Genomic DNA, 22,163 nt, shown 5'->3' on the forward strand with positions numbered 1-22,163 from the left:
CCAACACACTTAACTACACAATCCTTCCAGATACAGTCCTTTGTGGCACTTAACTATGATTGGGCTCTGTGGGCCTAAGCCATTCATTTCTATCACTGGCCCAACCAAAGTGACTGCTGAGGCTTAATATCAGTGTGAAAATACACTATATGGACCTCTTAATCATTGAATTCCCATTGCCACCAGTATAAAAAAAAAATCAAGCACTAAGCCATGCATAACCAACCTTATGATTATGCCTATGGATTTACTATGGGATATCATATCAACTGTGTATTATGTAGTTGTCCCAATATTTCTGTCCATATAGTGTATTATGAATATATAAACCAAAACACACATGGAAATGTACTTGGGAAATATCAGCCATGTTCACAGTTCCATCTTCCACTCAAAATTCCATGTTAAAGATGACGCATTTGCTAAGCATTGCAGGCTCTGAAGCCCCTATCGCAGCCTTATACACTTGCCATAAATTTAAAGTGCTGAATGAAGGAACTGAATGAGAATAATGAATTAAAGGAGCATTGCATTATCACTCACAATGAATATAAGTATTGGAAGCACATTATGTGTCAATCAAGCATCTAATATATATTGGATAATTATAGTTATCCAGCTGAACTTGACACAATCAGATCGTTAAAGCTTTACCCAGATTCTCAGTCTGCCTTTGTATATGCCAGTTGGCTCTAGCCTGCAGTCGGAGTTGACATTTGAAGAGAGAATAGTTGGGGGGGGGGGTGTTGGGTTGTTCGAGTTTTGGCCTCTTGATCGGTTTCAGACCAGTTGGCTCAGATCAAACATTTTATTTTTTGACCCAACTCTGGGCATAACTCTAGCATTGTATACTGGTCAGCAACTCAATCTGAATGGGTCCGCCTATTCAAAACAGCTGTCATCTACTGACAATAAATACTGGTATGGGCTTTACCAAAAGAGAGCATTTTGGTAAAGAACAATCCTCTGTACAAGGATTGGACATGGGCTTTACTGTACAATCCTCCCCTCATTTTGGAGATAAAAAAAACTCCATTTTGGTCTCATATGTCCACATGATATTCTTCAAGAAGGGTTGTGACGTCCTCGCGTAAGTTCTGGCTTTTTGCTTTTTTTATGTCTCTGTGTAAACTGGACCATACCATACCTTACCATAGTGTTCCATTTATTTCAGATGGTGTAGAACATTGCGAGCTGACACTGTTGTACCTTGTGTCTGCAGGTCAGGTTGAATTGTTTTGAAAGTTAATTAAGGTTCTTTAGCCACCAATTCGAATAATCCTTAATTGCAATCTTCCATCAGTTTTCTCTTCCATCCACATTCAGGAAATTGTCCATACTTTTCCACTGTTTTGTTTCTTACAGACACAAAGATGAAATCATTTTTTGTCCTTTTTAATGTTAATATTAATAGCACCCTGTTGCTTTCCAGGAATACAAATTAAAAAAGACTCGATGGAAAGCCAATGATTTCTTTATACAATTTTGAAAAGGCATCCAGAATTTAGTCCAGTCCTGTGTGGAATGATAAAGTCTCTGCAATGCTGTAATGCTGAAGTGATGCACTTTCTGAAAGAAGTGTAGGGGGTGTCAGTATGTTTGGCCATGACTGTAAGATTTGATTAAATGGATCCAAATCTGAATGTGTCACAATATAGTATATGAAAAAAAATATGAATGCAATGCACTAAATAAAAATAAAAATAAAAATATGAATTGTAAAATGCACTACAATTCCAATTTACCAGATGTTTGTTGTGCTAGCAGCTCAATGAGGGCATTATGCTAATCTTGGGACAGATCTTGGCCTAATTGTAGTCTCTAAAAGTGCTGCTCTGGAGTGATTGTCAAAACTCAGTTTAGCACCCTGTGAATAAAATACCAACCAAGTACATGCTGATGCAATGTCATTGGCAGACAAAAAAAACATTCACAATTAATATTCAATATATTATGCATGCATTTAAAAAGCCTACAGATTAACACAACATAATATATGATGAAGGCAATATCAGTCAGGATGAATGGCCCACCACCAAAATAATATCTGGTCAACAGAGGTCCTGTGGTCAGAACCTGACCAATGATGAATGAGGTAGAACGGGGCTGATAAACTGTGCAGCAACAGATGAGCCACAGTTTGTGACTATACACCAACACTCTTACAATTGAAGGTTAATTAAATGGTTCTTTAAGCAGTGTCATCAAAGAACCACTTTTAGTTACAAAAAAAACATGCTTCATTATATGAGTGTGAAGAACCTTCACTTGATGGTTCTTAAAGGTTATTCACACTCACTTTACCACTCTTCACTATTACAAACATATTTGTTTATGGAGCCAAAAGTGGTTCTTCTATGTCTTCCCTTTAAAAGCATCTGAAGCACCTTCTTTTGGAAGAGTGTATACAGTACTGTATATACAGTACATACAGGCACATTATGTGTCCAAAAGTATCCAGACACCCTTACTAAATTTGTATTAATTAGGAGCAGTGGAAGTGATTGGAGCACCAGTGAATACCTTTGGTTTCTAAATGCAATCAGATCCTTACAGCAGTGTTCCAACATTTAGAAGAGTAGAAGCTGTTACTTCAGTGTGTGTGTGTGTGGAGGGGGGTAAACTGTTAATACCCTTGATTTTAGAACAAACATCAGATAAATAGGGTTCTTAAAATCTTTGGAGATACAGTGTTGGTTTCCCTGAGAGGGATTAGGCCACAGCACATTTGAAATGGAGATACACTGAAAGGAAAATGTAATCCAGGACTAGGCTTAGTCCCTGACTGGGAAAAACAACCCATAGTGTATAGTGGACCTCATGAGGTGGTCAGAAAAGGGAAGTACATGCTTGTTTCGTTAAATGTTTTTATTTCACCTTAATCCAGAAGCACACAAACTCATCTGTGCCATATTTGACTCTGTTTTGTGCACATCCGATAAATGAGTCTTATCCTGGATAAAATATGGCAGAATTATTTTAATACAAAGGCCCTCATGCTCAAGAGCAAATGACTACACTTTATAAAAATAACATGATGAATATTCTGTGACTGCTCCCAAGTGCATTAGCATTGCATAAACAAATTATCCCCACCCCCACCCCAACAGCATGCCTAGTCACACACACACTCACACACCATACACTCTGACTATCACGTCCACAGTAAGGCTACACTCACACAAGCACGTGTGTGCTGCCACCAAACCAGTCCATGAATCATTAACCATCTGCTGTTTAGAAAAGAGAGAGAGTGAGACACTAAAAGAGAGCGAGAGAGAGAGAGAGAGAGAGAGAGAGAGAGAGAGAGAGATCATCAAGATCACAGACTGAACAAAGTCTGCTTTTTATGGCATCTTTCGGACCAACAACAATGGCTCTGTTTAGCTTGCAGGAAGACAGAGGACTGGCTCAGAAGGAGAGCTGCAATGTGGAAGAAGATAGAGAGAGCGAGAGAGAGAGAGAGAGAGAGAGAGAGAGAGAGAGAGAGAGAGAGAGAGAGAGAGAGAGAGAGAGAGAGAGAGAGAGAGAGAGAGAGAGAGAGAGAAACTAAGAGAAGCCCTGTGCTTAGTAAGGGGCAACCAGCGAGATCAGCTCTTCGAAGGTAATTGAGGCAGCTGTGGGGCAGATTGTAGGGAGCCCTCAAGGCTGATCAGCTGGAGCAGCTGCCGAAAGACAGACAAACAGGCAGACAGAAAGACAGACGGGACAATAGATAACAACAAGACGTATCATGTTCATGCTAATTTACACACACCTTTCCAGATACTGATAACCTCTGAAAGGTTTGTAGACACTTCCTTATTTTCAGAATCTATTTCTTCTGAAAATCACTGGTATTAAAGGCACCTCAATCATTGAAACAATCAAAGTGATGATCTTTAACCAAAGACAGTTTTCCATAACTGAAGTTGGAAAATAAAAAAAAAATTAATAATAATAAAAATCACATTCACTGCCTGATCAGGACTGCATGGGCACTGCATGGGGATGTAGGAGAACATTAATATATCAAAGTATCGTGATATTATGTTTTGCAATGCTGTATTGATTTTTTTCGGAATAGTTTACATGCAGAGATTGGTGGCAGACAGTGGTTCAGTTTGTGTTGTGCTAAACCCCCCGACCACTAGATGACCAACCTTCAGATCCCACTGTTCTGATTAGATAAACAATAAACTTTTCTTTTATTTAGATCCTATATCATCTTGCGTACAGTACCACAATATATTATAATACACTATATGAAAAGTTCTGGGACACCTGTTAATTCATTGTTTCTTCCGAAATCAACTGTATTAAAAAGAAAAAGTGTATCCTCCTTTCGTTGGAGTAGTTGTCCTTACGGTCTAGGGCAGGCTTTCAACTAGTTTTTGGAGCATTGCTGTAAGGATTTGATTGCTTTCAGTGACATGAGTGTCAGTGAGGTCAGGATGTTGAATGATAACCACCCCATCTCACCCCCTAACGGATGGAGCACCATAGTTCCAGAGAACACAGCTCCACTGCTCCACAGCTCAGTTCTGCTTGCTTTAAACCCCTCTAGCCAGTAGGTTCAAGTTTATCTGCTCCAGAGAGTCCTATTTTATTGGCAGTATTTCTCTACACAAACTAGACAAGCTGTGTGTGTGCATTTGCACCCTTGTATCATGTAATGCATAGTATTGAAAGTGTCTTGCCCATATACAGTATATATAAAGTTACTAGATGTTTGACCACAAGTGACTAGGGTAGGTAGTGGTGAGTGTTGGTGGCCAATGTAAATAGGAAACAGGTCAGTAATGCAACGGTATTAGCATTAACTAAAGCATAACCGTAAAAGTCACTTGCAATTGGTAGCTTCTTTTTACAGGGCCTCTAGTAGCCATTCCACAGACAGACTGGTAAAATATTTTCTTTACTGGTTTAAAGAGGTCTGATGCCATGCTCACGTCACTATTGCCATCACACATCATCTCCGTGTACAGATAGATCTCACTGTGTGTTACCAAGTTTCCTATGCTTTTTACCACGGCCTGTACTTACGTATTCAGAGCACAGTTTGGATCAATAAGTGCTTATTATTGTTGTTTGTCAGCCAGAGAAATTATAAAATGTGAGAAATGTGTGACTATATGATAGGATATTCATATTGTTCATCTATTGATTTGGGGGTCTTGAAGCTCAGTTTGGGGTTGGGTTTAGGATTAAACCTACTACATTTATAAAACAAAGTTGTAATTAATTGCATTGCAATTGCAAACAATTAATGGGAAAGTAGTATAAACAATTCACAAGGATTCCTTTATTATACCCTTTAAAAAAAAAAAAAAAAAAACAAGCGTCAAAATGTATAGTGCAGTTTGAGTCGGAAAGTACTTACTGTTGTTTTTTAACCAGAGAATCAGACTTTTATTTTATTTTATTATCTATTCCTATTTATATGCATGGTTAATGGTAAAACAAACCATATGAATTCCTATGAATTTCTGTTCATATGTTTTCTTGTTTAAAATGAATTTCTGATCAATCTGATTAATTACACAAGTACATGCATCAACCACGTCCGGCATTCGTTATTAATGCATCCATTATTAGGTACACTAGACAACACTAAACAGCAGAAAAAGCAACCTTTCATCTGTCTGTGGAGTCTGTGGAAAGGGGTTAAAGTAGTTTATTTACTTTGCCTGGCAGCTCAGACACCCTGTCACAGGAAAGGGCGCGAGAGTCATGTCAAACACCTCTGTTATATTATTATTATTTTTGTTAATTGTGCTGTTTACCATAAGATGTGTTTTCAAAAATACTAGCCAGTCAAGCACAACTTAACAGAATTGGGTTTGTGAGGGGTGGGGTTAAATCTCATTGATTTGAGGGATAACTTGACATTAGCATCTTCCAATGTAGTCCCACTTATTTAATAGGGAGTTTGTTCGCTCCTATTGCTGCAGAAACATGCTTTCCTCTACTGGGAGGGGTTTAAACTGTATGTTGGGGTGTTGCTAATTTCATTGCATTCGTTAGTGAGTATTAACATCAAATGATTAGTTCTGGATTAGACATGCCACTCCAACTCGTCCCAATGATATTTGATGATGCTCCGACAAATCCAGAAGCATATTTTTCCTGGTTAACTATCTGGATCCTTTGCATTGGTCCCTTGTATTCATCATGAAATGTACAATGACAGCTGCCATTTTCAAATGATGTTAAAAAAAAGTGTAGTTGGGTTTTGTTATGACAGCGATGAAATCCACTAGTGTCACTTCATATAAAAATAATTGTCTTCATATAAGAGCAAGAAATAGGCCATTGATACTATTAGTGGTGGTGACACTTTCATTAGTGCAATAATCTAATTACCATCCCTAACACAAACTGTATCAGCTTCACAAAGGCTGTCTTCTCTGTGGATCCTGGCATATATTGCCCAGTGGCATTGTCCTTATTTAGCGCCGCACATTCCATTGTGAATATTGACTCAGAGAGGGTAGCTGGGGTGGCAGAGTAGTGCAAGATGTGATGCAACACACACGTAATGATATTGGTATCGTTACAATAAAAACAAACATGTTTGTGTGCTTTAGTGTTTTTTGGTCATTTCTAAGAAAAACTGAAAGTGTAACAGGATTTATTTTTAGTTTCTAAAATTTTACTTTATCATTTAGGCTGCTGAAGCTAAGCTAATGCTGTCTCCAGTATACCAGGGCCTTTAGTTGCCCGCATCTAGGCAAATTTTCCCTTTCACCTAAGATTTTAAACTTTAAAGCAGGCTGAGTGCTGGGTAAAATAATGCTGCCAAATTCTTTACTGAAAACTTGAATTCTGCATAAAGGAGTGACGAAAAAGCATAATACAGCAAAACTAAATGGCTTAACCCAACGCCTGGGTAGAAAAAATAACCCAGCATGAGTAACCATAGTACCAACACAAGAATATACTTCACACTTCATCCATACACTATGTGAAGCATAGCCAATAGATTAGGACTCTCTAGAGCAGATAAACATGAACCTAATGGAACCATGCTCAATGCCAGGTGTGTGCAGTGGAGCAGTGGAACTGTGCCCTCTGGAATGATGGTTCTTCATCCAGTACTTTTGGGATGAGTTAGGGAGTAGTGAATAAGGTGGGGTGTTGAACATCCAACATTATGAGCTCACCAACACTCTTGTTGCTGAATGCAATCAAATACTTACACCAATGCTCCAAAATCTAGTAGAAAGTCGTCTGCCCTGGACAGTAGAGACAGTTACTCTAACCAAAGCGTTAAAGTTAAACTATTTTTAATAGCCTTGGTCAATGAATGAAACAATGATTGAGCAAGTGTCCCAATACTTTTGTGTTAGTATGTTATTTGGATTCTGATTACCCCAAAGTCAACAGTAAGTGTTTCTTCAGTGATTCAGTGTGTGCACACTTCTACAGGAGCAATCACTGCACATTTAACAATAATAGACAGCAAGTTACATACATATTACATATGGGACCTACACATGCCCACTGGTCTTGACATTGTGTATAAACTAACCAGTGTGTGTGTGTGTGTGTGTGTGTGTGTGTGTGTGTGCTGAAAGTGGCTAAGGCTAGTGCATATCTGCAAGCTGTCTTACTTTTGACTTTAAGCGGAGGCCCTGCTGTCTCGAAACCCAACACACACTGGCTAAAAAGCTCTATTGTAAGCAGAAAGCTAGTCTAAGAGAGACAAAGCAGCATTGTCATTCACACATAGGCGCGCACACACACAGCCCCCGAGATGCAAGATGTGGTCCATTGTTGGAGAGCCAAAAGGAGCAAAATGACAAAAGGAGGTGCGGAGTGTTGCCTCAGAGTGAAGAGGGAATGAAAAGAGGAAAAAACGGAGGAGGGGGTGAAGCCTAATGGACACAAGGATGGTGTGGAGGAAAAAAGTCTGTCTCCCTCTGTTCTCTCTCTCTCTCTCTCTCTCTCTCTTTAGTCTTAAATTCTTCTGAAGCATCTCAGTGCTCACTGATGTGGTCTTTCACAGTCAGAGTCCACCATTGATGTTTTATTGAGAGTCAGCAACGTCTAGGCCAGGTTACAGCCTCCTTTGCTTCCTGAGAATGTACCTAAATACTGCACTGCAAATCTACTGTCGGATCTTCTGGCTGCAGCGAATTCAGAGACATTGAACCTTATTCATCAGTTGTGTGTGGTCAAATCTTATTGGAAAAGGGGGACCAACATTTCAGGAATTCTGCATAACTCAGTGGGTGATACATTAACAGAAGTATTTGGAGTGGTTTGGTGTGAAATGGTTCCCAGCAAAGAAACTTAGGCTCTGTCTATATGTATCTGTATATTTGAAAAAAAAAGAGATTTTCCTTTATCCATACAGAGACGAAAATGCTAGCTCTGTTTGGGGTGATAATACCTTATTAAGAGAGACATCAAAACCAAAGCTCAGACAAAGCTCAGACAATAACCTCCATTTTCAAAAATATCTATAATACGCGTGAACGGGAGGCCAATATGCAGACAAAAACCTAATGTTTTTAAAATATCTATAATACGTGTGGACAGGGCCTTTGTGTTTCTGTGATAGGGACCAGGGGATAGTTTATTTACTATTTAATATGTCCAGTGAACATACATGTGTCTTCTGAGTTTTGATACATAATGATGGTAATAGTTTTCTGTCCTGGCATTGAAATGGTGGAACGAACTTTCCCTGAGTGTCCGAAGATCGGTTCCTGTCTTCAAACACTGACCCATCTCTTCTAAGAGTAAAGAGCAAAGTGTAGTGCTGATTACTGTCTCCATATTGATTTTTGTATTTAGTAGTATCTAAGTTTAAAGGGATCTTTTGGATCCTAGTCTATACAAACTAACTAAGGGTATTTTTCTGAGTAAACATTGTCGGTCGGTCTGGATAAGATTTTTTTGCCTTATAACATCCTGCACATGTCTCTCCAAGTCAAGTCAAGTCACGTCAGGTTTATTTATATAGTGCTTTTAACAACAGGCGTTGTCACCAAGCAGCTTTACAGAGTTCTGGGTCCAAGCCCCAAGTGAGCAGCAAGGCAATGGTGACAGTGGCAAGGAAAAACTAAGAAGAAGAAACTAAGGAACCAAGGCTCAAATAGAGTCCCTTTCCTCATCTGGTTGATACCAAACTGCAAAACAAATCACAATTTAAAAGCATGAAATTAATAAACACAGAATATAGAAATAATAAAGAAACACAAAGAAGCCCAATTCTACATAATAGTGCTTAGATTTAACCACTGAAAAAACTAATTAATGTTAGATGTATTATCACTGAGAATGCAGATTAGATCTATTATTGCCATGTTAATGTATGTAGTGAAATCAGGATAATTAGTTATTTTAATAGTAATGGATTAAGTAAGAGTCTTATCAGTGGGAGAGGCACATGCTGGTGAGTTTTTTTGGCTCAGCCAGAGGGTGAAAGGCACATGCACACAGCTCCATGGCAATGAAATCGGTCTGGTGGGTAGTCAGCGGGAACACCCAGTCAGTGTTGATCTTACAACAGCATCAAACCAGACAGGAGAACGGCTCAGCTCGGAAAAAGAAAAACACAGATTGGACATGTAAAACAGGGTGCAGACAGAGTGCAGACAGTGACTCGGGTAGGCCTCGCTAAAAACCATCTAGATGACCAGTCAGTGAATCAATTTTAATTGGGCACCTTTCTTCAATTCTCTACCGTTAATCCAACATAGTACTGATATTAACATTTAAACCTTAACCAAAATGATGATTCTGATTAAAAAATCAATGATGTATCAACATCACCTTGCTATCTGGGATGGTCATGGTCATCAGTCCAAAGAATGTTATCTCAAAGTTTTGGGGTCATCTAGATGTTTTTGGGCAAATGCGAGATGGGCCTTTGTGTTCTTTTTGGTCTGTAGTGTTTTGGGCTTTGCAACTCTCCCATTGATTACCATGTTTCTTCACTGGCGTCTCGCACCAGCCTGGTTAAATATGTGTGAATACATGTGTTTATAATATTGCTTCTGTGGCAGAGAGTTTTGTGCCTAGGCTAGTAGAACTCCAAGTGTCCTTGTTTAGCACATGTGGACTTATCCTTACCAGAATTCACACTCAAGTCTCTGTTGTGACATGCACTGTCCATGGATTACTGAACGCTCACTTGTAAGTGAGGGGATAGTTCATTTCTTTGTTTGAGGCAGTTGGGTGGGTATCTTGCATTGGCTTCATGACCAAAGTCACATGCTTAGCATTTTCCTCTGAGTGCGTGGGCACTACCGTGTCAGAGTATTTTTTTTTTCCACACTGGCCTTTGCACTTCCACATTGGTACTACTGTTCTATTATACAAGAGGGAGTTACTGGATATGATGAAATCAAGAGAAAGTGGGAGAAAATAAATCCTTTATCAAGGAGCTCCCCTAACAGAGCCGCTTGCTCTTACCACTGCTGAGGGGAAGATGTCTGTGTTAAAAGGCAAGAGTGACAAATTATGTTAATGCTTAGTGTTTGCCCTTGGGTTACGCTTGTTTGCCGTGCATTAAATGCATGTACATACACAGTGAACTGAAATTGGCTGAAAATAAATATATACATTCATTTCAAGAGTCTGTGCTTGATAATACAGGAACTGAATGCATGATTATCCTTCATGCGAGTTATTTTTGCCAAATGCAGCAGTACATTTCCTGTTTGTGACCTCATACTTTTCAGACAATAACCTGGGACTTTGTTCTAGCTAGTTTTTTTAGCTAGCTCTTTTAGCCAGACTTCTTCCTGGTCAGGTTTGCAGTGGCTCCGTAGTTCAAATTAAAGGCCACTCCATTCCGCTATGTCTTCCATCTAGCTCATATGCTATCTGTGAGGACTTCTATAGCTTAGTGAGCACATCAAACATGTGTCAATCATGCTTTCGGAAAGTATCAGGTATCAGGTTTTGCATAAAATATGATTTTGGAGCTTACTTTTCTTACAAGCTTCAGATATCCATTTTTCAAGGAGCATTAGTCAAGATTTAAGAAATACAACCTCTAATGGGATCTAGAGGGCATTATCACAAAGATCTTAAGAGACTTATTGTCTAATCATGCTACACATTTGCTATTCTACAAATTCTTCTAGGTATAGGAGTGGTGTTTAGCAAGAGTAGGCATCAAACTCCCATGTCTGAGATGTGCGATGGTGTTAGCATTTCATCCTGATATGGGGTGGTGCTGCCACTAAGAAATTTAGCTTCTTGTTAGTAAAATTACAAACCTACAAACACTTAGAAATCAGCTCATAATGATTTGCTGCAAGAGCAGTTGAATGTATTCACTGTCCAATAGTTGCTCACTCCTGTGTTAACTAGTTAGCCTTGTTGGCTGCTGTTGACCAGTATTACATATATATTTCTCTGAATGGTGGGTCACCCAAAGCTTTACTTTACGTAGCTCTCTAACTGATAAAGATTTATCTATTCGTTTTATTATCTAAAGTTTGTCACTTAAACAGTTCTGCATAGTATACAGGTTTACAGCATCCAGGAGGAACATTGCTAATTTTATTTCCAACTTTCGTTGAGTCCCATTTGCATGAAATAATTCTCTCCATTTTGGAAAAGCACTTCCAGCGTTAACTCCTGTTTTAGCAAGTTTCCTGTTGTGATGTTTTCTGGCAGCACAGTGTGTGTGTTTTTTTTTTTTTGATAGGGTGATGGGGTGGAGTTATGGGGTGCTGAAGAGTATCTCATACAGACTGAGAGGGGATCAGTGTAAACATGGAGAAGGAGCCTAGACCGGGCACTGTTTTTAAAACAGGTTTTCCCAGGCACCTAATACACATATGCTGATGCCATTGATGTATATATTATAGTATATAGTATATAGTATATAATTAATTATTTATTTATGTTCTACTTATTTCACAGTTTTGAGTTAGTACGAAAAGTAAGAGAAAATTGACTAATGCTTCTTTAAGCCAGGGCCCAGTGTGTGAAAGTACATGTACATGTGTTAGTCTGGTGCTAGCACAGCTTTGTAAATTCTACAGTGTTAGCTATAATTTGCATTACGGTAGCAGAAGTTTTGAGGTGAAAAACATCAGCAGCATTATGCAGAAGACAGGACAGAAAAATGTTTATTTACTATGACATTATTCTGAAATTTCCATAATTCTGCTAATTGATGGGCCCAGTCTTTGAGTTTATGAGGAAATTTTAGTGCATTATTTCGGTCACCAACACAGAATGTACACAAAACAAGAGGGAATGGGAAGTTCTGCTTTGTTAAATTTGGCACACACTGATTCACTGACCCAAATGCTTTAAACCATATGCATCTAAAACCACATAAAAACAGCATTTTGTGCAAAAAGGTCTTTGTTGCCCTTTTAATACTGGCTAAGAAGTGTGCTACTAGCTTCCCGATATCAAGTGTTTTCTTTTGTCTCTTTGTTTTGGTATTTTGTTTTTTTCTCCTTCCCCTATCTCAAGGGCAGTGTTTCAGCCATGTGCACGTACACTCACACTAATACAAGCATGTAAGCAAGAGCATGCACACAAACACACCTCAGGTGTATTTTATTACTCTGAAAGCTGCAGATATGAGATTGGCCTGTTATAAATCTGCCATGTGCTCCGTCAGAGGAATCGGGGGCAGAAAAGTGGCCTAACATGTGTTTATGAGGGTGTGGGGCAGGATTAGAACTATTTAAAGCTCTGCACGTCTGTCTCTACACGCACACACAAGCATACACGCACAGACAATATCCCAGGATGCAACAGCGAGAGACAAGGCAAGCCTTGGCTTCTGGGCTCAATCCACTTATGTAATGTGCTCCAGCACAGGAAAAGGAGGGCCATCTGAGCCTTAGGCTATTTTTTGGCCTACTCTCTTTTTCGACTACTTGCGAGCATGTGTACGTGTGTGTGTGTCGTTATGTGTGTTTTTGAACATTTTTAAGACAAAAATGTTGTATTTTTGTAACCATTCCTGTTAGGGTGGAGCTTAGGAAAAAGTAACAGATCTGGTGGCTGAGGTGAGAGAATGTGGGTGGCAGGCATATATTAGACCAGTAGAGATAAGTGTTAGAGGTTTTGTAGCAAAGTCTGTCACATCTTTGCAGATTGAGTGGCTGTGGATAAGAAGGGCTCGTGTTGGGTGGGGAAGGGCAGTGTGTGATTGAATGTGCAGGTGTAGCGTGGTGGGTGATGTAGGTTGTTTTTTGCAAATGTAGATATAGTGTTGTTGATGTTGTGTGGAAATCCACATGGAGCTGGCGGCACTGAGCAGACATCAACTGTGCCAGTGTGGTTCTACATTTATGAAGTTGGTTAAGTGAGAGTTCCGTGATATGAGCTTGGAGGGGAGTGAGTCTGGGATGCCAAACCTCAGTGTTGAGCCTTTTGAGCAGGAGGTGCCATTGGTTTAATTCTGTGGAACACTGACTATGGGAGATGTCTATCTGATGAGGTAATGGGTGATTAAAATATGGGTGCAAGGAATGGGCTGGGCCCTCTGTGTCATCCCAGTTATTAGGTGCAATATTTTGCCATTTATTTCTGTAGTATTTCAATAAAAAAGATAAATAAATGCAAAAAGTACATGCGATTTTTGTAGAGGCATCTGTGATGCACATCTTCAGTCATGGCCCTCATACTCAGCACAGGCAGGAGAGGATTTATATTAATGCAAAAGTTGTATGCAAAAGTTTAGGAACCCATGGTAAAAATGTGTTACTGCAAATAGCTATGCGAGTAAAAGATGACATGATTTCCAAAAGGAATGAAGTTAAAGATGGCACAACATGTTAATTTACTTAAAAACAAGATCATTTTTTTATTTCCATATTTTACAGTTTCAAAATAACAACGAAAAATTACCTAAAGCACTGCTCTTTTGAGGTCTATCCAAAGATTTTGAGTGATGTAAATGTTGAGGTGTGTTTGGCAGACGTCCCACCTTTCCTGTAACTTGCGGGAACTATCCAAGAATTTGGATTATATCAGACTCCTACTCTTTTTGGGAGCGAGATAGTGAGACAGAGTGAGTGAAGGACACACGTAGCAAGAGAGAGAGTGAGCATCCTGATTGATCTCTCTTGCTCAGTGGACCTATCAGTGTTCTCTGTGGGCAGGATTTACAGCTGACCGCTCTAATTCACTCTGTATTAGTTGTCCTGCAGCTCAAAACAGGAAATAACGCGCTAGCCCTGCCTATAGGGTCAAAATAACGTCAGTTTTGGAGGTTAAATGACTGTAAAAAACGAGCCGAAATCAGTTAACAGCTGTCATTCTTTCATTGGCATAGTGAATGTTATATACTAACTAGTTAGCAGGGCTGCTCCACTGATGTTAGATAATGTGGTTTACAGATTAGACATAATCACCAAAAGTATAACATAAGAAGAAATACTAAGGAGACACCTTATGTATGTATATATGTGTAAAGGGTACATCAGTTTCTTGTACATTACTTCAATGGCAGTAATATGTATTTATGTTTAGTACACTATCCAGATTAATGTCAACTATTGATTTGGTGTTTATGACGTTGACAGCGTTGACTACTAATCATCTTCTAACTCCATCCTTGCAAGCTTTGCACGCATTTGACTGCATTTACCTGTGTTTGAATGGCTGTCGAGGTAAGATGCAGTGTGTGTATGTACGATATATTTTGGCCTGTTGTCCCTAAAGGAAACACCCCTCCGCTCTTATCTTACTGGCCACTCTCTTTTCATTAAGTCAGAGCCAGGCTGCCCTAGATGTGGAGGGTGTTGCCACATTCTTTGAAATATGCATGGAGCCAGAGCACAAAACCTTGTGCAAATATGGCCAGGTCGAACCCACTGCTTTGTTTGGCGAGCCTATAAAGAGAGGGGACGGTGTTTCCTCTTCACACTCTACTGCGCATAGAATAAAGGCTCGGGATGAGTCCAAATAACAAGCTTCATACTTTCCCCAGGCAGAATTTGAAGCTCGATACTTTCCCCAGGCAGAATTTGGAGCAATATTTTTTTGGAATTCACTAAGACAAGGAGTGGCAGATCCGAGTGTCGGCTTACAAAATAAACATGTTGATATGTTGATTTAATGAAGTCAGGGAATTGGTGCCTTGTTAACTTCTTTAGGAACCCTTAGCACCCAACGGACCTGGTACCAGGCCAAGAAAAGAAAATTACTTGCTTAAATCTGCCTGATTTGGTTATTGATGAAAATACTAGGAATTAATTGACATATAAAATAAATATTTTAATGCAGCATTACCAGGGTGGCTTATTACTCTAGGTAGTGAGGCATCCTACCTTGATTGTGGGGCCAAGATGTTTTTTTTATGTTTTTATAGATTTTATAGCTTTACAGCAAATGGACAATAGGCCTCATTAACTGACCATCCTTAAAACTCACTTATGTAGTTTTCACAAAGATCCTGACATTCACCAATGCTTTCTTTTTTGGGATTTGTCCAGTTTCCAAGGACAATGGCATCCATCATGATAGGAGGGTAATTGCAAACAATTCTGAACTAGCTTTATTAGGTTGAAAGGGACATCTGACAGTATTCTCTAAAACTTATCCTAACTGGCAAAAGTTGCTATGAAAGAACACATGTGGAGAACTACCTGGTATCACACCTTAACTGCAACCATGCTACTAAAAGACACCCTAACTTATTCATTTGTACATTTTTGTTGCTGTGCACTACATTTTTGGAGCGTGAAGATGGACACAGGTATATATTACCTGGATACAGATCTATACTGTTTTTAGATGAAAGGGCAAAAAGTGTTGATCACAGCCAGATAAAAAGTGTTCATTGCACTGACAGTACATTTCCTAAATCGATTGGTAAAGCGTATGACTTTTTTTCCTCCCTACCTCATACTAGTTAATAGTTGCCTATCCTTTGTTTCACTGGACAACTACCTTTAGCTAGCTAGCTAATACCGTAGTTAATGTGAAGGTTCACAGTCGAGTGGACATTTTTGTCAGACTTTTTATTAATTGTGCAGTGATGCAAATGGACTGATTTGTTGCTGTTTAATTTCTCTGTTAATGTTAACTTTGGTAATGGTAACTGTAGCTAGTGTACTGAATTTCCTAGTCACCAATCGCTTCAGCATGAATTTTTGCAGGCCACCTTTGTGGCCACAAGGGGTGTAGTGTGAGGTAAATGTAGCTAATCGGACGTTTTAGCTAGTGCAGTTTTTTGGTAGCATGGTTATGCTTCAGGCGTGCTACCAGGTTGGTGGAAAATGGATAGGTCAGTTATTAAATCCTGCTAATAAATCCTAATCTGAATAATAAGCCTGCAGTTGAAGGGGTTAAAAAGACAGAGCCTGGTAGCCACACAAAGTGCAGGTTGGATTTTTCTGAGGAGGTCGCGACCCCGTCTAGTCATGTTTTGGTGCTGCCAGAACAAGCTGCTGCGTCTGTCACCGATGACAACGGTGCCGCCTGTCTCTTGCAGCTGCTCTGCTCCCTGTGAAAAGGACCCTCGGTGCACAGAAACCAGCGGCACAAAATGGCTTCCTTTGTTTGACGGGTGGGGGTCATCGAAAAAGCTGAAGAGGAAGCAAAGAGAAAAAGAAGAAAGGCTTCATAGAAAATGGCCAGAAAGCAGACTGTCAGGACTGCCCCTCCACAGTCACATCTGTGAACTTGATCGTGAAAGCGCTTATTACTGAAGTGTTTGGTAAAGCAACAGAGCTGTGGAAAAAGAACATAAGTTCTTATCAGCGGCCCTATAAAACAACGCTGCCCTGAATCAGGTTTTAATAGAAGGGCTGTGTAATGCAGTTTGTAAGGGAACTGACATACTGGTTTGTACAGGATAAGTACTTAAACTAGGTCATCATATCCCGGATGTTCATGACAGGAGCAAAACTCACAACAACAAGCATGTAAATAATGAAAGAATGTGCATATAATACACTGGGTCTGATCAGAGACAATCAGAGATTTGGATAAAATACATAAGAAAAGGATGAAGCTGAGAAGAGAAACCATGCTCAATTGAGCTTGTTCTGGCAGTACCAAAACATGACTAGACAGGGTTGCAACCTCCTCAAAAAATCCAACCTGCACTTTGTGTGGCTAGCTAGCTAACTAGCTAGTTACTGCTGGTTACTACTTCCAGCAGTAACAGACTCCATCTAGCTAACAGCTTTCATTAACACACGCACATTTACAAATAGCCATGTTTCTGTTTCCTAGCTTAGCCAGAAACCAAAATACTAACTAACCTTTGGGTCCTGCTAACCAGGTAACTAGCTAAACTTCTCACATTGAAGGGATGTGAAACCACTCCATAGGTCAAAAGATAATAATGTACACAGCATCTTATTAACTTAACCTGACCAGAGGCATCTCAATATGGAGCTCATAGTAGGTAGATCAGGACACATGTACCACAGATCAGCGACAGAACAGTTAAAATAGGGCTAATGCTTTTTTTAAAGCCTATAGCCAGCCAAACCACATAAGACCTCTAAACAAAAGGTAATCGTTAAATTTGCAGCTGTTATTATGTGATGTAATCAAATTTAATAGATTATGTTTTATTTTGTTTTACCTCCACACAACCACAAATGTTATGGTCTGTGTAGACAACAGAGGGTATAAAATATGGCAGTGGTTTAGAAGCTTGGAGGCCAGCGAGTTCATGGCTCAGTCCCAGCGGCCTGACCCCAGTGCTTTTCTGCAGATCACTCTGCTAGCCTGGTCACAGCACAGCCAGCCAGCTGCCTGATCTGGCCTCAGACATCTGCTGCTGACAAGGCTACGGATGAGTGTCTTCCCCTGCCTGGAACTTCAGAGCCAGGGGAAATGGATGGAGAGTTCTTGAGGTCTAATTCACTGAAATCCATGCTTTTCCGGCAGTTTACTGTGAGCTTTCCATTTCTATGAGAACATTGCATGGTTTTTCCTCAAAATTAAAAGTGCAGTCCTAGTAAAACAATAGTGAGTTGTCAGTGATCCTGTGCCTTAAAGGATCTCAGCCTTAAAGGATGTTTTAGCAGATTTAAGGCCTGAAACCATGTTGATTAGTAGTAGTTGTAGCTAGGTAACTGGTAAAACTAACTTTTATATGAGAATGTCTAGCTATTTCCACTTTGCTGCCAACTACAACATGCTCAAATTAGTTAAGGCTAAAACACCTGCTGTCAAACTATTCTCAAAGGTCAATTCACCACATCAGTACCACTCTACAGTAAGGTCAGTAATGGTCTATAAAATATAGAAAATGACTATGGTTATTATGATTATAATTTCTTATTTATTATTTCTTTATGATTATTATTATTATTAATTTAAAGTTTAATCTAAATTCTGTGTGGATCTTGAGTTGTTTTCATGGGTTACTTTTCAAATGCTGGAAATTAGTTTAGTTTACTAGGTCTACAGGGAAGACAGTGTTGTACAGACTTTGCAAGCAGTTGTATATAAAGATCCCTCTTCAGGGCGTATTTATTGTTTGAAGTAAAATCAATTATTTTTGCTTTTGTGTGACTTTTAGGTTTAACTTTCTCTACCTTCATTTGATGTTATAATGTTTTTTCCCTGTCTTACTAGAGGTAAATGTCACTTGTAGTTGTAGCCCATTTTGTGATATTTCTTGTAATGTATAGCTAAAAATAATAATAAAAAGGGGAATTTCTAAGTCAATGTAAATGTTATCTGTGTAGTTAGCTAATTTTAATATCATTGGAACAATTTGATTTAATCTGTGGAGTCTGTAGCCTGTGAGACTACCCTCTATATATATATATATATATATATATATATATATATATATATGTATATATACACACAAAAGGAAGACATAAAAACAATACAGTGCTTAGTCAAAATCACCACATATGTGGGTAACACTTATGATACAGCATGTTGGATTATTAATATAACTTTTATTATAAAACGAATTATTAATATAACTATTAATTATTAATAAGCATGTGTTCTGTTATATAGTAACCCAGCGCTTGTTGTGGAATTGCTTTCAGTTTCCATGAAGTCAGATTTAAATATAAAAATCACAGTAAGTGGACCAGGACATGCACATGTACCACAGGCCATTCATAGAACACTTACGCTTATGTTTTAAGGTGTGTAGCCAACCAAACCACATATTAGACCACTAAACAAAAGGCAGTTGTTAAGTTGGCAACTAAGTTGGCAATATGTGATAACATTTAAAATTTCCTAAAAAAGGTGCCATAGTGCAGTTATTAAATTTGTGTCATTATATTAATTATGCTCTGACGTTATACTTATGTTATTGTAAAAAAAAATCAAACAAACAGAAGACTTGCATACAAACCAGTGCTTAGTCAAAGCAACTAAGTTATTTTTATAACCCAATGAAACTGGGTCAGTGTAATCCAGCGTATGTTTACTTATATAGTAACCCTCAGCTGGGTTGTGAAAATTAAATTAAATTAAAATTGGGTTGTTTTTAATTCAGCATTTTAGAGAGCAGCTATTAGTTGATATCTAAACTACCATTTAGCCATCAAGAACCATTTATGTCTTTTTATGTCAAAAATGAATGATGGCGCACAATACTACAGTACTGATTTCCTTCAGCATGCTGTCTGTCCACCTTCCTCATGACTGTCACAGGTACTGATAATGCTGTCAGGTTGTAATGGACACTTGACACACAGGAGGTTGAGTGACATGTTCTTAGGACATACAGGGTGTTTAGCATTCCAGGTGTGGCACAGGTAGTAACCTTCCCATACTAGTTCACTGCTCACCCATTCTCTGCCTATTTGTTCTTTGTGTTATAACCTGATTTGATGTTTCTTGCCTTCTCAAACTATCTATGGCCTTTTAATTTAATTTAGAGTCACTAATGTTTATACCTGTCAATAGGTAAGATTATTGTAAAGCTTTTTCAACATCAGCCACACAAATGAATTTAGTTCATGGATTAAGCCCTAATGATAATTTTTGACTTATATAATTTTTGACTAATACAATTTTTGACAGCAATTAATTTTTAATGGTAGTTAAAAAATGAGCAATGATGAAGAAGACAAAGCAAAGTAAATAACCAGCAAGGCCTGAGGTTTAAAAGTGCAGATTACAGCATTGACAGAAAAGTACATTAAATGGACAAAAGTATTGGGACACCTGCTCATTCATGGTCTTTTATGAAGACAAGGGTATTAAAAAGAATACTTTTGTTGGAGGAACTGTCTCTACTGTCCAGGGAAGACTTTTTGGAGGAGCATTTGTCTCCAAAATCTAACACATCCCAAAGAATTGAATGGAGAACCATCATTCCCGAGATCTGTGTTCTACACTATTGGCATCGCTATGTGCATTTGCACATCTGTGTGGCAATGGGTGCAACTTAAAGTAGTTGAAAGTATTTATTAGAAGTGGTGTCCACAAACATTTGGACATACAGTGTGTCTAACCCTCTACAAAATAAATGCTACAAGTCGATATACTGTTAATACAGTTGGATATGGTCCACATTTCTACATTATGAATAGATATGAATAAAATATTGGATTTCAGAATTTGCCATGTACCCATTAGGTCAAAAAGGCATAAAGAAATTTTAAATGTAAGTTTCTAGAATTGCACATGGAATGTAGTAATTAAAAGAAAACAAATAACTGATTCAGACATTCTGACCACATGGAGAGCTTAACAACCATTTACCATTTTGTGTAACATGAAAAAAATGCTCCACTGCTGCCGTGGGAAAATTTTGGAGTGAGACCCTCCTGGCTCCGGTCAGCCACTCACAGTTGACTCGCTCCTTCAGACTTGACTAGAGCACTGCTTAATACTCATTCAGAGTCAGCTGTGTGACTTAGGGTTTGTTAATGTCTAAAGTTTGGCTTCCTTGGTTCCAATATGGTGACTATGTTGGTCTCCCCTAGCAGACTGGCAAAAATGAAAAAGCATTCTACATCAGCTGCTATGAGATGTTCTTACAAACGTACATTTCAGCAAGGTACAGTACAAGCAGGAACTGTTAAATACACACCAATTATAATTAGTAACTGTCAGCTGAATGAAATGTAATATATACCCTTGACAGATACCACTGTAGATGAGAATATAAATATATATATATTTATTATCATCTACAGTGGCGTCTGTCAAGGGGTAGATATATTATGCAGCAAGTGAATGTTTTAAGCAGGCGATTTATGGTTTTAAAACAAGTTGCTACAGAAAGGAGGCAAATAGTATGCAGACTTTAGCCTTTGACAAGTACAACTGTGGACACAGTGTATGTCTGTAATTATACCATTTAAATAAATTACAAATAAATTAAATAAATCTAAATTCCAGATCAGAGAGACTTTTTTGTTTTGTTTTCATTACTGTTGATCACTTTTTGCTCAAGATTTATAACATCACAATATCAGTCGCTTTTGAGTTCTTTTCCATACATTAACCCTATGTTGTTGGGTTTTTTTTTACGATATGGGTTCTTTAAATGTGAAATATTTGAATAACATCTGCATTTTGTACATGTACGTGTTTGATCTGTGCAGTCATATGTGTGTGAATAATGAGCATTTTAAACAGCTTTTAGCTTGCCGCTACAAATGTTAAAACTGCATGAATTAATCTCACAACTCATAAAGTGATGATAAAATATGTCCATGTGTCAAGAGAGCATGACAAACTCGTCTGTTGCAGGTAGTAAAGAAGGCCTACAGAGAGGACAGAACAGTTTGTTCTGTGTTTTGTCCGTAAGACATTTTTGGTCCGCTGTGCATTCTTACTTCAACCCAACCGCATCTGAGTTTGTTTTGAAGCAGACCGAGACCAACCTCCTCAGGGGATCTCAGTCCACTAATTTGGTGTGCGCATGGCAGCTCCTGTAAAAAAAAAAGAAAAAAAGAAAGAAATAAAAACTATTAAAATGTTTAGAGATAAAAACAGACTGTGTAACTAGGCCGCTGGTAATTGCCAAGGAACTCTTGTGAGGTTCTTAACAAAATGATCAATGAAATAACCTCAAAGTCATGGCAAATGTAATTGCGCAATAAGTGAGGCTAGTGAGAAGGGTGGCGTCTGTTATTTCAGCACTGTAGTAAATGTCTAACTACATGTAAACACATCTGAATTTACCTGCACCTGCTGCAGGTCTTTACTTCTCACAAGGAAAAAGCCTGGCTTTCCTAGAACTCCAGATCACCCACAGCCTGTTTTGTAAAAGTATATACTTCAGTGGTAAA

The 22,163-nt window shown here is 38.6% G+C and overlaps 1 protein-coding gene across 3 annotated transcripts in view; it reads left to right on the forward strand.

Moving 5' to 3' along the window:
• The window catches only part of ctps1a (CTP synthase 1a), a 98,489-nt gene that overhangs the window by 45,454 nt on the left and 30,872 nt on the right, over positions 1-22,163 (forward strand). The window contains exon 1 of one of the 3 annotated variants that reach the window (XM_072675415.1): positions 3,584-3,785. The exons of the other annotated variants lie outside the window; for them this stretch is intronic. The gene's annotated coding sequence lies outside the window, so the exon portion shown is untranslated. Of the gene's footprint in view, positions 1-3,583; positions 3,786-22,163 lie in introns of those variants that run through there. 3 annotated transcript variants of the gene reach the window in all.

Source organism: Salminus brasiliensis, chromosome 3 (assembly GCF_030463535.1).
Source record: "Salminus brasiliensis chromosome 3, fSalBra1.hap2, whole genome shotgun sequence".
NCBI classification, from domain to species: Eukaryota; Metazoa; Chordata; class Actinopteri; order Characiformes; family Bryconidae; genus Salminus; species Salminus brasiliensis.